The 17333-nt window shown below is 34.5% G+C and overlaps 1 protein-coding gene and 1 long non-coding RNA gene across 4 annotated transcripts in view; both read right to left on the reverse strand.

The window, feature by feature from the left end:
* The window catches only part of GALNTL6 (polypeptide N-acetylgalactosaminyltransferase like 6), a 1218779-nt gene that overhangs the window by 795245 nt on the left and 406201 nt on the right, over positions 1-17333 (reverse strand). The window lies entirely within an intron of this gene.
* LOC147581655 (uncharacterized) lies at positions 388-11118 on the reverse strand. 3 transcript variants are annotated; one of them, XR_015250130.1, is made up of 4 exons: positions 8332-11118; positions 1315-1446; positions 1095-1185; positions 388-667 (listed from the first exon to the last, which is right to left on the reverse strand). It is a non-coding gene; the product is annotated as an uncharacterized LOC147581655 (long non-coding RNA). The 3 variants fall into 3 exon arrangements; XR_015250129.1 differs by having other exon boundaries at positions 1302-1446; XR_015250131.1 differs by lacking the exon at positions 1315-1446 and having other exon boundaries at positions 8332-11108.

Genomic DNA, 17333 nt, shown 5'->3' on the forward strand with positions numbered 1-17333 from the left:
GAGCACAGGATGATTTATCATGTATAATTTTAATGAAACTCATATAGTCACTCTACAAGGTGTCTGTGTAGATCATTATAAATAAAGACAAACACTGAGGCAAGATTGGTGAGGAGATCTGCAAAAGTGAAAATGTCAGGGAAAGAGTAAGTCCTGGTAAACGGTAACTAAATAGTGGTCTGGTTTTTATTTTGAGCATAAAAAAGACAAAACAATTGAGTGGCTTGATGCTCAGCATCCCAGATAAGACCATTTCTTCCTGATGCTAAAGTTACATTGATCACACAATTTACAGAAGGAAATTGTGTCGTACAGTAACAGTCACTTTTATTACATATATGTCTGTATGGAATTTATCTGCAAAGAAATAAAAAAAGGATACTATCATACTCTTGTTATAATAGCACCAACATTTTATTTTAAATAACTACATTCATGTAATACAAGGAACATACAATTTGGTAGTTCTACTGACATCTGCTCCCTGCTCCAATCTCTCTGAAACAAGTTTTTAATGAGATTTTCATTCTTCGGTCAGTGGGAAGATCTACACATTTTTCTTTACAAAGGCAAAGGTCACAGACCCTCACTTTATGATTTCTTGGGGGTGTTTGTGAAGAATTTCTGAAGATGCCTCCTTATTTAGATTGGACACATGTCTGGGTCACTGAAAAAGATAGAAAAAAAAAAAAACATTGTGTTTTAGCTTTTTTCCCCTATACTGTTACTTCATAAATTCCATTAACATTCTGACCAGAATTAATTGTCAGTAAACTGAAGTTTCTGTTAGCAACCAGAGAGATCAGTAGCAAACTATTCTCCTATGAATACAGGACAACACTGTTAAGAGTTTATTTTAGTTAAAGAAGATTAACTGCTTGGTAAAAGCCTCCCTGTAATCAAACAGGGGTAAGAACTCAGCAGTAGCCATAATCCAGCTCACATACTATATTTCTGTTTAAGCATATGAGGTAGAATAGTTGCATTAGTGACCCTCAAAATTACTGTAATTTTTACTTTTTCCCATCACAACAGAAATATGTTAACTCAGCAGGAAAGCCCTCCTTATCCCTGATTGCTATGCAGCAGCGTACCTTGGAGAAATATTCAGGAGATCAGCATCTTACAAAAATGACAAATTTTCTGAGATTTTTTTCCCATCTCAAAGTATTCTCTTTGTGATTCCTAAGGGGAAAGATAAAAACAATAAAGAACACTTAGTATAGAAGTGGACACCATTTCTGTGAAAATTTAAAAGCAAAGAAAGATCATGTCAAAAAAAAAAAACATATTATATTAACCTTCAAGAATCACCTGGCCCCCTGGTGAAGGAGAATCCATACACTTGGCAGTTTTCTGGGGGTATAAAGCCTGGGTTTCATGACCCCCTGAACTTTTCTTCAGAAGGACATCATATGGTGCCTCTAGATTTCCACCCTATCAATTCTTCAAGAAAAAAACATAGCATCCTCAGTTGTTCTCCAGAATCAATATTATCTTAAACTGTGACTCTATTTTCTTATTAATCTGAGCTCACTGTCCTATGTCTAAAGGGAAACATATAACACAGAAAGATGAAATGAGGATTAGAGAGAAAAAGCGAAGATCTTTTGTCATGATAAGTATGATAGTGACAAGGAAACCAAAACAGTGTCAATTCTTTCTCCAAGTTTTATGTCACCCGGGTGCTTTTATGTAAGTACTAACAAAATAAACACCAGCAGAGCACTACGCCCAGAATTACAACTGAGGATACAGAATTAGTTCATAATTAAGAAATGATTAGGCTATAGCATGGCTCAGTCATCTATTTCAAACTCCTAAAATATCTCTGTATAAACATATGCTGAATTCAGGTATTATTATCATTTTCATAATAATTAAAGTCATCAATGCATCAAACCATATGCATGCAAACGTAGCTAAGACCTCAGCATTACCTTCAGTGAGGTCTTTTCTACTTTTAGTATTGTTGGAATTTGAAAAGCCTTTCACAGTGACAATTTAAAATTTTTATCTGAAATATTATTTGTCCTAAATGGTGAAGGCCATTGTAATATGCAAACTTCATGCTTGAAAGGCTCAAATATGTTTTTTGGTCTGTCTTAATAGCTGACTTGATGTTTTAAGTTAATTCAATCTTCAGGAAGATTTAGTAAAAAGGTAACACATCATTGTGCAACATCAAAAATATAACAAATTTATTTTCAGTTGTATCATAATCTAACAAGTAAATTATATAAAATGGATCATTGGTAAATCACATTTATTGCTTAGAGATAGTAGAGGATATTTTTCCATGTTCCCCTTCCACTGTCAATATTTTAATACTAGCATAATTTTATTCAATCTACCATTTAGCTGGTCAGTCAACAGGTATTTAGTGAATGCCTACTGTAGCACTAGAATATAACTGTCAGCAGACAAAATTGTAGAGTTCAGAGACCTTATATTCTAGTAGGAGGAGGCATCCATTGAATCAATATTAATTGAACATCTACTACATGCTTGGTACTGTTCTAGGTATTTGAGATTTATTAGCAACTAATGCAGAGAAAGCTTCAGGTTCTTGAGAAGTTTGCATTCTAGGAAGGTAACATTTTAAAAAATATAAACAAGTAACTTTATAATATCACTTCCAATGAAGTCTTTTATACTTTATTAATTTAAGTATTGTGAGGGGAAGGTAAGGGACAGAGATGAGTTGAGTTTGGGACACTGAATTTAAAATGCCTAAAACCTAGAAAAAGGATGCTTGGTAATAGTTGGATTTACTGGTCAAAGGAACAATAATACTTTTCCCAATGGAAAATTGCACTGTAAAAATCATTAATCAAAGTATTTTTTCTAAATATAAAGACCTGTTCTTATATGGGTGGGCAAATACCTTTTCACAGGAAATTGTCAATTCTTTTGAGTATCTAAACCGGGTTGCTTTTATAGTACTGGTTATGTAGACTAAGTATAATTTGTCTGCAGTGTTTGGGGGAAGAATGGAATCCCCGCTTCTTTAAATACCAAAGGATAAAATGTCAGGACTTGACAAGTAGAAGAGAAATCACTTAAAATCTAAATCTTAAAAGGGTCTTGGATCATGACTTTCACACCTAATTATTTCAAATACCAGTAAAGATGTTTTCCAAGCTCTTAATTTAGAGCATCCTATTCAACAAATTGTATACATGAAAGACAATAGATCATTGTGTTTTCCTGGTATCTACACTGTACTCTGAAAATAATTTACTTACGGGAAAGCAACTTTGATTGTTGAAGCCTACAGTCAAAAGTTTTTAAAAATTACAACTAAATTTGAAACACACTACTTTATAGGACACAGATAGGAGATTGGATAGCTTATTATTAAATGCAGAAAAAAAAGATTTATCTTCATTTAGTCATGGAACAAACAAAGCTTTGCATTATATTTATCATTTCATGTTAAGGGTGTCAAGTGTACAACAATGCAATTTATTCTACTTTACTGCCTTTGGTATTTTGAAAAGTACTAAGGAGACATTTCATATTAATAATAAGTATAGGTATCAATGAGTAAGAACACAATAAAATATTTTACTTTTATAATCAGGATTACTCTTTTATCTCTATGCTTTAAGAACAGATGGCCAAGACATACTTGTGTAATCGGAGATACTATTTCTGATTGCAAAGTGATCTAATCTAGAAATGTGACTTTGGCTAAACTCATTAGCATACATCTTTCCACCATCCCAAATATCTGAAATAGATAATTCCTGATTCTTTAGAGAGATAAAATAATTAGTTTTATTTATTTATTTATTTTTTCCAACGTTTATTTATTTTTGGGACAGAGAGAGACAGAGCATGAACTGGGGAGGGGCAGAGAGAGAGGGAGACACAGAATCGGAAGCAGGCTCCAGGCTCTGAGCCATCAGCCCAGAGCCCGACGCGGGGCTCGAACTCACGGACCGCGAGATCGTGACCTGGCTGAAGTCGGACGCTTAACCGACTGCACCACCCAGGCACCCCAATAATTAGTTTTAAAAGCACAAATTTCAGTGTCTCACTTTCTTACTCCATAAAATACGAATAATAAAGCTTATCTCACACATTTGTAAGGTGAGGATAAGATTTACTTTGAAAATATCCATTATAGACCTTAGCACACAGTAAACGTACATAAATACATGTACACTTATTCAACTGATTGAGAATTTAACTATATTTTCAATTTTAATATAAAAATCTTAGAGTTTTAAGCTAATATTTTATCAAATACAGTAAAACTATTTTTATTTTGTGTAAAAATTAGTAACCTTATGTATCTAGGAAAATAGATCACTTCCATTTAAAGTTTTGAGTATTCTGGTCCTCCTAAATGCTATGAACATTTTAGACCTTTAAAATTTCTCTAATAGTGGCGCCTGGGTGGCTCAGTTGGTTAAGCGTCCAACTTTGGCTCAGGTCATGATCTCACAGTTCGTGGGTTCGAGCCTCATGTCAAGACTACTTTGGATTCTGTGTCTCCCTCTCTCTCTGCCCCTCTGCCTCTCTCTCTCTCTCTCTCTCTCTCAAAATAAATACACCTTAAAATTTTTTGTTTTAATTTCTCTAATGTAACTACTCTAAAAATGAATTGTAAAAAATGACCATTGAGGATTTTTGGTTTCTACCTCAACCTATAAATAGTTTGAAAGTTGTCACCCTGTCCTTACTATAAGAATGAAGCTAAGCAAATTTTTCTTGGATCCATCAGAGAATTGAGGCTGCAAGGGAACCCATCACCCAGAAATCTAGAGAGACAGGCAAATAGACAAAGCCACAGCCAAGATCTCTTTAGTTGGAGCAGAAGATACAGGGACTATAAACAAGTAATAATTAGATAATTTTGATGAATTAATGAAAATTAACTATAGAGTAGCATGAGAATCATAAATACTTGGACTTCAAATCCCTGGCTTTAGGAATCCCCATCCTTTCCTGGGTTTTACCTCCAGGAGAGAAGGTACCAACCATGTCATTATGGTAAAAAGCTAAGAAAGACCCTCTAATAGTTGTTGGAAGAGAGGAAAAGCAACATTTGTAAAATGTGCCTAGAGTGTTTTCCGTAACAAATACCTACTCTCCAGGGAAAAAGAAAGACTACCAGCGACTTATCCACCTTGAGGAAAAGCCATTTCCCTCTGGATTCCAGTCTACTCTAATGTTCTTGTATCATGTAAGTGGAAGCTAAGAAAGCTTTGTGAAGGTTATATTCTAGGGAAAGGCCCACTAAAAGACTGGGATTTAATTGTAAAGTTACAGGACATTTGCTTTCCCCTATCCCTTACTATGATGCCAACAGGGCTCACGTGTAAAAATTGTGGATGATAGTTGAAAGACAAAGGTTCTACCTAAACAGCAGTTTTCTTAGAGAAGCCCAAAACAGAGGGGAGACCAAAACAGGGAATCTAGAGGAAATTGAAGTTTCTGGCACATGCAGCTACAGCAACATTAAATACAGTCCAATTCCTAGCCACATAAACACAAAACCTAAAAGTAGAGACTTACTTATTTTTCTCAGGTCCTATTATCTTATACATTATGTCAGCCTTTCAACAACAACAACAAAAAATAAAAGGTATGCTGAAAGGTTAAAGAAAAGCAGCTGTCTAAAGAGGCAAAGCAAGCATCAGAACCATTTTCAGATTGAACATAGATTTTTGAATTATCAGAAAGTGAATTTAAAATAACGAACATCTTAAGAGTTCTAATGGAAAAAGCAGACAATATGTCAGGACACACAGGAAATGTAAAATAAAGGTGGAAACTCTGGGAAAGAATCAAAGGGAAAAGCTAGAAATCAAAAACATTAATAGAAGGTGCCTGGGGTTCAGTCGGTTAAGAGTTCGACCCTTGATTTTGGCTCAGGTCATGATCTCACAGTTTGTGAAGTCAAGCTCTGCACTGGCCTCTGCACTAACAGTGCAGAGCCTGATTGGGATTCTCGCTCTCCCTCTCTCTCTCTGCCCCTCCCCCGTTTGCACAGACACAGACACACACAGACACACAAACACACACACACATTCTCTCTCCCTCTCTCTGCCACTCCCCCACTTGCACACACACACACACACACACACACGCACACACACACATTCTCTCTCTGCCCCTCCCCTGTTGGCGCGCACACACACACACTCACTCTCTCTCTCAAAATAAATAAACTTAAAAAAACATTAATAGAAATGAAGAATGTCTTTGAACCTCATGAATAGAATGGACATAGTCAAGAAAAGAATCAGTGGGCTTAAAGCTATATGGGGACTTCCACAACTGGTATTCAAAGATGAAAATTAATGAGAAAAAAGAAAAATAAATAAAAATAAAATCTGAGAATTATGGGAGAAAAATATTTGCATTAATAATCACTGAGAATTTCCCAAAATTAATGTCAAATACCAAAAAAAAGACCCGAGAAGCACAGAAAATACCAGGCAGGACAAATACCAAAAAACTCTATAGTTACCCATCTCAGATTAAAATTTCAGAAAACTGAAGATAAAGAGAAAATCTTAAAACAAAACAAAAAACAGAGCAGGAGTGAGGGGTAAAAATTCTGTGCCCAAATCCAATGTATGTAGGTTTTTCCTTACACCATCATGCAATTCTCCAACACCCGCTGGGAGTCCTACAATTCAACTCAATTCCAATACTATCTGCCCAGAGATAGCACGGTTCCACTGGTTAAGGGTTCAGTCCTACACAAATGGCCCTCATTTCAGGTGCCAATTACAAGTCCAGGTGCTTCTGACCCACTGGCTATAAATCAGAGGTTCCTATACCCCCTCCTTGGGTTTGATTAATGCTAGAGTAGCTCACAGAACTCAGGAAACTCATTATATGTATTCACATATATCATATCTGAATAACCAAATATATATTTCTTATAAATTGCAATATTACAAGGGAGTTTGGCATTATCTTATCTATAGAGGAACAGGGATATGACTTTTTTTTTTTTTAAGTTTATATATTTTGAGAGAGAGAGAGAGGTTGTGCACATGCACAAGAACAGAGAAGGGGCAGGGAGAAAGGGAGAGTGAGAGAATCCCAAGAAGGCTCCGCACTGTCACTGCAGAGCCCAACACGGGGTTTAAACCCACAAACTGTGAGTTCATGACCTGAGCCAAAATTAAGGTCTGACGCTTAACTGACTGAGCCATGCAGGAAACCCAGGGATAAGACTTTAGAGGACTTTTTGTCAGAAGCCATGGAAGCAAGAAGGAACTGGAGTAAAATACTAAAAAATATTAAAAGAAAAAAAAATAGCAACATATAATTCAATATCCAGTGAAATTATTTTTCAGAAATGTAGAAGAAATAATGACTTTTTCAGACAAACAACAGCTGAGGGGGACTTCATTGCCAGGAGGTCTACCCAGCAAGAAATGTTAAAAGATGTTCTTCAAAGAGATGGAAAATGATATAGTGAAGAAACTCAAATTTACAAAAAGGAAGGAAGAACATCCAAGCAGTAATAAATTAGGGTAAATTTTTCCTTCACTTTTAATTGATGTAAAACATAATGGCTTGTTTAAAATATTAAGAGTAGTGTATTGGGTAAATGCAGCATATGGATGTGAAACAAGTGACAGCCATATCATAAGAGAAAGGAAAGAAACGTTGAGAACAGTTGAGAACAATCTGTTGTAAGGATCCTGCAGTACCTACAAAGCAATGTGTCATTGTTTGAAGGTGGAGGAAGATGAGTTAAAAATTAATAATGTAAACTCTAGGAAAACTAATAAAAAGTTTAAAGGAAGTAGAACCGACACCTGAGAGGAAATAAATAAAATTATATAAAATAATCGAAACTACAGAAGGTAGAAAGAGAAAATTACCACAACAGATAGAAAACAAACACGATAAACATATCAATAATCACTTCAAATATGAATAATCTGAATACACCAATTAAATGACAGATTGTGAGAGTGGGAAATCTCCATACCTTCCTATCAATTTTGCTGCACATCTAATACTACCCTAAAAGATAATGCATATAAATAAATAAATATTTGCCTATTTATTAGGCAAATAAGAATTAACAACAAATACCCCCAATAATGGAGATAATTCAAAGGGACACAGGAACCAACTGAAACTGTTTCCAAATAGTCACAGCTAAAACAATTTGAACACAAAGAAGGTAGTATCAGATTATAACACAATGTATTCATTAAGTTTCCATGAGACCATACTGATATAAGTAAATTATTAAATAAGCAAATAAAGTTGAAAGAGACAAATATTCTGTGTAGAAGCAATATATTTATATAGATTTCCTACCCTCAAGTAGGTGGAACATACCTCTCAACTCCTTAAGTGTTGGCATAGTGGCTTTGTTCCAAGGAGTACAGTATGAAGGGGGTGGGGTTAGAGGTAAGAATTTCATAGTTAGAGAAACCAGACAAATACACTTTTAGCTAGATGATCAAGGACAACACCAATATTGACAAGTCCTGGTGGCATTATGTACCCTTGATATGATGTCACAAACATGGCACTTTACCTCAAAGGGCCTTCCCCCAAAAATCCATAACTCCAGTCTAATATGAGAAACACAGGAAACAGTCCTCAAAAGAGGGACATTTTACAAAATACCTAACCAGTATTTCTCAAAACGATCAAGGTCATCAATAATAAGAAGGCAAGTATGAGAAAGTGTCACAAGAGGAGCCTTAGGAGACATGATGACTAAATGTAATGTGGTACTCTAGGATGTATGCTGGGACAGAAAACAAGACATTAGGTAAGAATTTAATAAATTTTAATATAGTATTGATTTTAGTTAATAACAATATATCAGTATTGTTTCCCTAATTGTAATAAATGAATCCTGCTAGTGTTAAGATGTTAGTAATAAGAGAATCTGTTCTAAGGTTATGAGAACTCTGTGTACCTCTTTGCAACATTTCTGCAAGTCTAAAACTGTTACCAAAATAAAGTTTGTTTTTAAAATAACCCTCAGCCCTTTCAGCATTAATTTTGGAATTGTAACAATATTTATACTTTTTATATTATTACATACATCCATACAGCTGAAGTGCATACTTGTCTTTCCAATTCACAGCCCTGTTGTCAAAATTTCTTATTCTTTACTGTGATGTATACTGGCACAATTAATAACTGTGAAGTGAATAATGGGAAAAGATGGCATTGGCTTCCTCTGTGTTGTACTACTTTGCATTTAGATGATGATAAACTATTCATTTTAATTATTTTTATTTACTTACTTTGTCTTGATACCATTTAACATTCTAATGTACCAAGGAACCTTTTTGCCAGCTTGACTGGGAAATAGAAATCCATTCAGCAAAATGAATTTGTGGAAGGGCAAATATAAATTTGAATAAAATGAAAATTAAACCAGCAAGCTCTAGCCTCTACTTATTAAATCTATGAATAAGTAAATGAAACAGTCTTGTTAATATAATTCCTTATTTTGATCCTGGTTATTATGCCCACATTAAAAGAGAGAAAGAGAGAGAAAGAGAGAGGGAGATAGAGAGAAAAGTATGCTTATTTCATTGAGTTACAATTATGGTCATCTGTTAAAACATTGGAGGCTGATGTCAGTTTGTCTTTGTTTTTCCTCGTGTGTACATAGTTATTATGATTCAATAAACTGTAGCATTAAAATAAATAAGGGCTGTTACTATTTTTTAAATGTCTGGTCTTTTAGAACTATTGCATACTTTTGACCAATGATTCTGGATTCTCCCTCTATAGAAAGACAGAATGCATAATTTTTCAAATGGAATCTCTTAAATTATATCACATTGATGCTTTTGAGAGGGTTCATTGTGATCTATCTCCCAGTGGACTTACCTCTGTGAGAGATCGTTGGGATGAAAATTTACCTTTGCAATTTTGTAACATGTAAGATTATGATATTATTTGTGAATTTTAAGCCATGTAATCATATAGAAGAATGAAATCACTTTAACAACTTGACCATATTTTCTCCTTGGTAACTAGACATCCTTGTAATAGCTTTTTTTCTAGAATAGACAGGTGAACCAGGGGGAAAAAAAAGAAAAGAAACAGAAAAACAAAGAACTCGGGAATTTCTGTAGTCTAATGTTTCTCGTGTATTTTCAGCAATTATTTATGCTTGAAAAATTGTTTCTTTGTATGCCTTCCAATAACGTTCACACAAAGCTAAAAAGAATAAATCCTTTCTTCTACATAACAGCCATCTAATTATTTGAAGTCAATGGTTCTTCAGGTTTTCATGCAGACATGATTACTAGAGACTTCATCATCCATGTCAATCTCTATCTATTAACAACCATTCTCACCTGTGATGTCTAGGTAGTGCCTGACCAAACCAAGAAGAGGCAAATTTAACTCTTTTGTTCTGAAACCAATATTTCTGTCAAAGCAGTCACCAAATATACTCTTTGTTCCTATGTTTTTTTTTTTTTAATATATGATTATGTCTTATGGTCTTAGAGGTGAAATAACTCACAGAGTTTCATAGCTTTGTGAAGTATAAACAATATACCATCAAAATTCTCACTAATGTTCTTCAGAAAAAATACCAAGTGGTGCAAATGTGACAAGGCCCCTCAGCAGGTTTGGCTCTGCTGAAATTCAGACATTTCTTGAGGATTATTTATATTTCTATGATATTTCCCACTTCATAATGAAATGAATTGTTTCCAGCTTCATAATGAAATGTTTTATTTAGTTATGCCTTAGAAACTCAGTATTTTTGTTATACATTGGTTATATATCAATTTTTTTTGCATTCCAAAATCCCAGTTCTGCTCTATAATTCTATGGTTTTACATTTAGAGCAATGATTGATTTACTAAACTAATTAAAAGTGGAAAGAAAGTAGAAAAAAATACAAAAGAATACTTTTCATAACCTTAAACTTACTGAGGAAAACAAGACAGTATTCTTTAAGGTAAGTCTCCAATGATAGCCCAACTTCCAGTATATACAGGTCAGGGAACCTACTCGTAGATCTCTTGAGTTCACTGCATAACATCCAAATGCTGTTGATAAGAATTGCACAAAGAGCTAAAATATCATAATTCAACTAATTATAGCCTCCCCTTAACACTCAGTTTCCTTTAAGAATTGGAGAAGCCTCGGGGCGCCTGGGTGGCGCAGTCGGTTAAGCGTCCGACTTCAGCCAGGTCACGATCTCGCGGTCAGGGAGTTCGAGCCCCGCTTCGGGCTCTGGGCTGATGGCTCGGAGCCTGGAGCCTGTTTCCGATTCTGTGTCTCCCTCTCTCTCTGCCCCTCCCCCGTTCATGCTCTGTCTCTCTCTGTCCCAAAAATAAATAAACGTTGAAAAAAAAATTTAAAATTAACATTTCCAAACAGAACTTTGGAAGCTTCCTCTACTTGCCGGAGTAAATTTCCGCTTGCTCTTTCAGCAAAGGGCACTACCGTCCACCCATCTCTTTCACTGTCTCTCCTGACAATGACAAAAGCATCCCCGCTTGGTTCCCCAGGGTTCCCCATCGTCCTTCTATAATCCATTCTCCACAAATATCCAAGGTAGGCTTTTCAAAACATAACTCAAATCATGCACTATTCACTTAAGGCCATTTAGTGAATTAATTCACTGCCCTTAGATTGAAATCCAAAGTGCTCACCAAAACTTAGGAGACCCTGGCTGAGAGTAAGCAAATGATACACATTAAGTTTCTTAGGACTATTCCTAAACCAGAGTGTTTCCTATTATAACCCACTGTCATTTAGAATGCATATTCATTCTGTCTTACTTATAGAAGTTTTCCTATACCCTATGCTTGTTCAGAGTTTTCCTCAGTTCTTCAAGGGGGACAAGCACTGTTTCAGTGACTAAAAGATGACAGAGTGAGAACCAAGTTGATAAGAAGCTATAATTAGACCCTCTGCGACCCTATATGATTCCAAGCTTTTCCCACTGCCTGGCATGCTCTTTGGCAACTATTCATACAGCTGTCTCTTTTCTCATCATTCAGGTTGCACTTCAATTGTCACTTATTAAAAAATGCCTGCCTACTCCCAACCTTATCCAAAGTAGTCCCCTCTGTTACAATGCACCATGTCACTTCTATCACCTATCATTCTCTGAAATAGCTTATCTTACTCATATCGACAATGCCAGTACAAATTACTCATACAGTTATAAAAGAAAAATACATACGTATCCACTCATCCAGGACTGCTGAGAACATTCATTATAAGAGAATATGTTTTTTCATGAAACGCCTTAAGCATCTGGCTATTGTCTTTTCCTCACTGTGTTCCTCCTTCCATTATGTTCTGTGGTCTCCTACTATCTCCCTGCACCCACATCATTTGGGCAGTTTTTTTCTCAGATCATCACTGTTGACAAGCTGAAGAAATACAACTGTCCTTGTAATTCTGCTGAGACCCAGTGGGAACAGTTAAAGGACGCTTAAATGTTTTTTCATTAGATGTTCAGTTAAGGGGTGTCTGGGTGGCTCAGTTCATTAAGTGTCCAACTCTTGGTTTCAGCTCAGGTCATGATCTCACAGTCCCTGGGTGGGGCTCTGTGCTTACAGAGGGAGTCTGCTTGGGATTCTCTGCTCTCTGGCCCTCCCCCAGTGTCTTTGCCCCCCCCCCCCCCAACACACTGTCACTGTCTCTCTCAAAATGAATAAATTTAATAAAAAAAATTTAAAAAGGATATTCAATTCAATGTTTTTTCTTTCTATAGTAAATCTCCAGATATTTTTTGTTTGTTTCCTTTTTTTGTTTTTGTTTTTTTTTTTTTTTTTTTTTTTTGCTCTGGAAATACCAGTTACAGCCTTATACACATAAATGGGAAAGGAAAAACACATTTTTCTTCCGACAATTTCAATCCATTGATGGGAGAGCTGGTGGAGGTACAAAAGCAGCAAGATGAAGCTCTGCGGACAGCTTCTGAGAAGAAGATGTGAAGATGTCTCTGGAACAGACTTCCAACTAAAGAACAAACGTCACAGACGCAGAGTAACTCCTTTGGTAACACTGCCTACTAAACCCTTCAGAGTGTACCTTTGAATTTGTGAGTAGGACTGGAAGTAGGGAGAGAGAAGAAACAAAAGATGAGCATCTTCCCTTTGTCACAATGGTCCTGTGACCTAACTTCGATATCATCAATCTCACAATATGTGGATTAGCAACATGTCACTCTGGAGCTAGGTCAGCCCTGGCCATCTTTTCAATTGCCCAAGCAGGTCCTAATAGGCCAAATAAGTGGACGGTGGCACAAGTTTCAGCTTAGGAAAAACTCACCTTCATGTCCATAATCTATCTCACACCACAGCTAAAGTCTTCATCTGGAAACTTTTCTATGCTGTGTCTGCTATCATGTAATTTTTCCCAATTAATTTTTTCACATCCTCAATTTTTTTTTACTGACTTTATTTTTTATGCATTCATTGATCTATGTATTGACAACGTATAATGGGTTATGTTTTATATTTGTTACTAAAGATGCAAAAATGAATATAATTTGTGAGTTTAAGGAGCTCAGTTCTAATGTTGGAAAAGGTATATAAGCTGGCAATGTCGTACACTTAGAGGTTGTTAACTATATGATTTTGGTGTTAGCAAAAAATATATCTTGATTTTTAAGGAACTAAATATTAACATTTCCTTCAAAAATGGAGGTAAGTCATAAGCCATAGAATTAGGACTTCTGACTTTTTCATCAATAGAAATTACAAATATATTTCTCACCTTACAGCTATGTTGAAATATTGATTATCCACTCTTCAAATTACAGTAGGTATTAAACCCATCACTAGATCTTAGTAACGGAGCACAATGATTACTAAATCACTATTTTAATAATTCTGTTTCATATGTTTGCTTTCCTTTGTAATTTTATGCATTTTATTTTATGCACTTAAAAATTTAATTCTAAAAAGGGTCCATAAATTTTGCCAGACCACCATGTATGTCTTTGTCTAAGTACCCCCTGTCTAGGGTAAAAATGTAATTCATCAGCCCAACCAAGGCACTTTTTTAAAATGAGAGGATAATTATAATATCATTAATAATTATTAGTTAATGTAAATATTAACAATTAAAGGATAGCTGAGACTATTAAAACAGTTTTGGAGTTTACCTATATTAACTCTAAAATAAATGATAACAATAATAAGTATTATTATAGTAATAATAATAATAATAATAATAACATTGTTACCAACCAATAAACATAAACAACCAGAAACAGGCATGCACATGAACGGAGGGAGACACTAGGTGATCTATGCATGCAGGTTGCATCCATGTGGTAATTCTGACTGTTTAATTGTAGACCAGAGAACCATGCACATCTTTACCATGCACTGCACACTTTAGCAATCCTTTAGTTATTATAATGATGTAACTAAAAAAATCATGGCACATAAATATACCTTTTATATATTCCTTTATTTTGATCCTTTTTAGGTTTATATTTCAGGACAAACATCTCCTCCTTTATGTAAAAAGGAACCTAATAAACTTCAAAATTTCTAAACTTTAATTACATAAAGTCATATTATTGGTAATACAGGATTGAATATACTGTAGAATCTTCATGTTCATTTAGTTTAAAAAAAATCTCTGTCAAGGTTTCACAGAGAAGTGAAAAGAGCACCAAACTTTAGATATCATGGGTTTGGGAATCAAATGCCAATGATTCCACATATTAAGCTGTAAGGTCTTGGAAAAATGATATAATAGAGTTGGCTCTGACTCTTTCACCTCCCCCCGCCCCGGTTTAAAAACGGAGGAATGGATGGGAGGTTAAATGACATAATATAGGAAAACTCCTCAGAATTCTGTCCAGCTTTTATGAGATTGATATCCTATATAACAAGGGTCTATAATAATTATTCTGAATTTCCCTAATATCTAAAACAGTACCATGATTCCTTAGTTGTTCTACTTAAAACCATAAGAGATGCCTTCATCCCTTAATCTCATTTGCCTAATTTATCAAGTTCTGTACCTTTCTTGACAAAGCTTACACATTCTTCCCTTTCTTTGCATTCCCCGAAGACCACTCAAATATAAGTATATACTCATATCCTCAGAAATTTTTGAAAATAATTACCAATTTATCTTCTCCCATAACAACATATCTAATTACATGTCCACATTTTTTTACTTTTTATTATATCATTTTAAGGGTATTTTACCTTTATTCCTTATCACTAATTTATGCTATTTAAAATATCTGACCTTCAATCTCAATGTCAACTTTTTGCTTTTTTTCTCATCTAGTCAAAATTATACATTTTAATACTGGAAGACTATATTGCCAAACTGTGCAGAGAATTTTGTGTCTATTCATATGCCTTATTCTTGGTAATTTAATTCAACATAAACATATTATTTTCCTCTCAGCCCAATTTTGATTTTGCTACCTATCAAAACCAACTTAAGTCTTTTGCAGTTGGCCTTATTCAAATCAGTTTCATTTTATGAAAAAGTTTTTACAAGTTAATGTGTGTATGGTTGATGTTATATAACGATATTTCTGACATATGCATCAAGAAAATGGGTTGAATTGGCCGAGTAAGCCCCCTTAGATTCTACATTGGCACTGAGTGTTTGCAGTTCAAAGACACTGCCACTAGATGGTAATAATAGACCACATCGACTTTTAAGTACATTATCTAGATAACCTATTTTAGAGATAATCTCCCACATTAAGCTATTTTTAAATCTTTCTTCCAAAAATAATATTATCTATCACCTTTATGTAATCATACCTATATTTAAGTATCTATATCTACCTACCTATGTATAATTGGATATTAAAAACATATGAAATTATTATTTCAATACTAATATTATTAATTCAAAAGTAAAAGATGTAGTAGATGTATTAAAATATTCCAACTTCCCATCCCTTTATTTATTTACTTACTCACTTACTTAATAACAAATATAATTCAAGACATTTAAAACTCACTGCACTAATATCTGTCTTTTTCCATTAGAAATTATTTGTCTTAATCGGAGAGTGCAACCTCAATTAAACTGCTCTTCATCTCTGCAGACTCAGCAATGTCCATACAATTACAAGACTCTAGCAAATTTTTAACCATCAGTCTAGTTGCCAATGATGCTTTGAGGAATTGTAAGTATAAAAAGCCTGAAAGCTTTAATTAAGTAAGTAAGATATTTACATTACATAAGAGATGTTCTTTCTCACTAATGCCTGGCTCTTTACCTCATGGCTCTAACTAAATTAAGGTATTCTCCCACATGATAGTTGCTCTGCCTTTTAAATTCTAGAGAGTGGCAAGGAACCAAAGAGCATATCAGGTCCCATCACTTCTGCAACTTTTTTCCCACCACTTTCTTGGTCCTTTTCAAGCCTAGATTCATTTGGAACCAAGTGAGAATTGGTCACACCCTTCTTCTGCATTTGCAAGAAAGTGGGGGCTACAATCAAAAAGTTAGCCTGGAGTAGTGGCTCATCACCACTGCCTTTTGGTGATTGATAATCCAATTAGATCAATTAATGTAATTGTTTCCTTTTACAGTAAGTGTCATTACAAGTGCATTATTTTATTGTTTCAGCTAGTCTGCAAATTCCACAACAGATATTTTATCTTTTAACTCCAGAAGCAACTAGGGCAACACTACAAAAGCATTTTCAACTAGCTGAATATAAAAAAACAGCTTTTGTATGCTTCTATAATGACAAGAATTTCAGTGGAGATTTTTACCAAACCCAGTCCATTATTCTCAAGAAGTTTTTAAAAATAAAGTAAAACGTTAGGAGACAATGTTGTTGATCCAACTTCAAAAAATTTCTTTTTTCTTTATTCTCAGTAATTGAACAGAGTATTTACATATAAAATCTTTCGGGGGGAAATAATGTTATGAAACTTAAAGCAGGTACTTTTCAACTTCTCTTTCATAAAGTATGTTACTAACTAACATCAACAAAGTTTGCTTTCCATTGGTAAACAAAAAAGTAATCACCATTTCATGAATGATTCATGAGCACATACCCTATATGTCCAGCATTGTGTTAAGACTTTTATATGCAATAACTTATTTAATGCAACACTTTGAATTCAGCATTACAATCACCAGATTAACAATTAGGAATGTACTTTTAAAGTTTACCTCTCAGTAACAATTCTGATGTTACCGTTGATGACATTCCCCTCTACCAAAAGAAAACATTTAAGAACAATCACTTAAAATATTATGACAGACTGGCAAAACAAAACAGTAAATAAGTTAGATGTTATCATGCATTTACTTTCGTATTTATGAGTCTATTGAGATATAATGCTCTGAAATAAAATTCAACAAGATAAACTTCTATTCTATAG

This window comes from Puma concolor, chromosome B1 (assembly GCF_028749965.1).
Source record: "Puma concolor isolate L17-30 chromosome B1, mPumCon1.1.hap2, whole genome shotgun sequence".
NCBI lineage: Eukaryota > Metazoa > Chordata > Mammalia > Carnivora > Felidae > Puma > Puma concolor.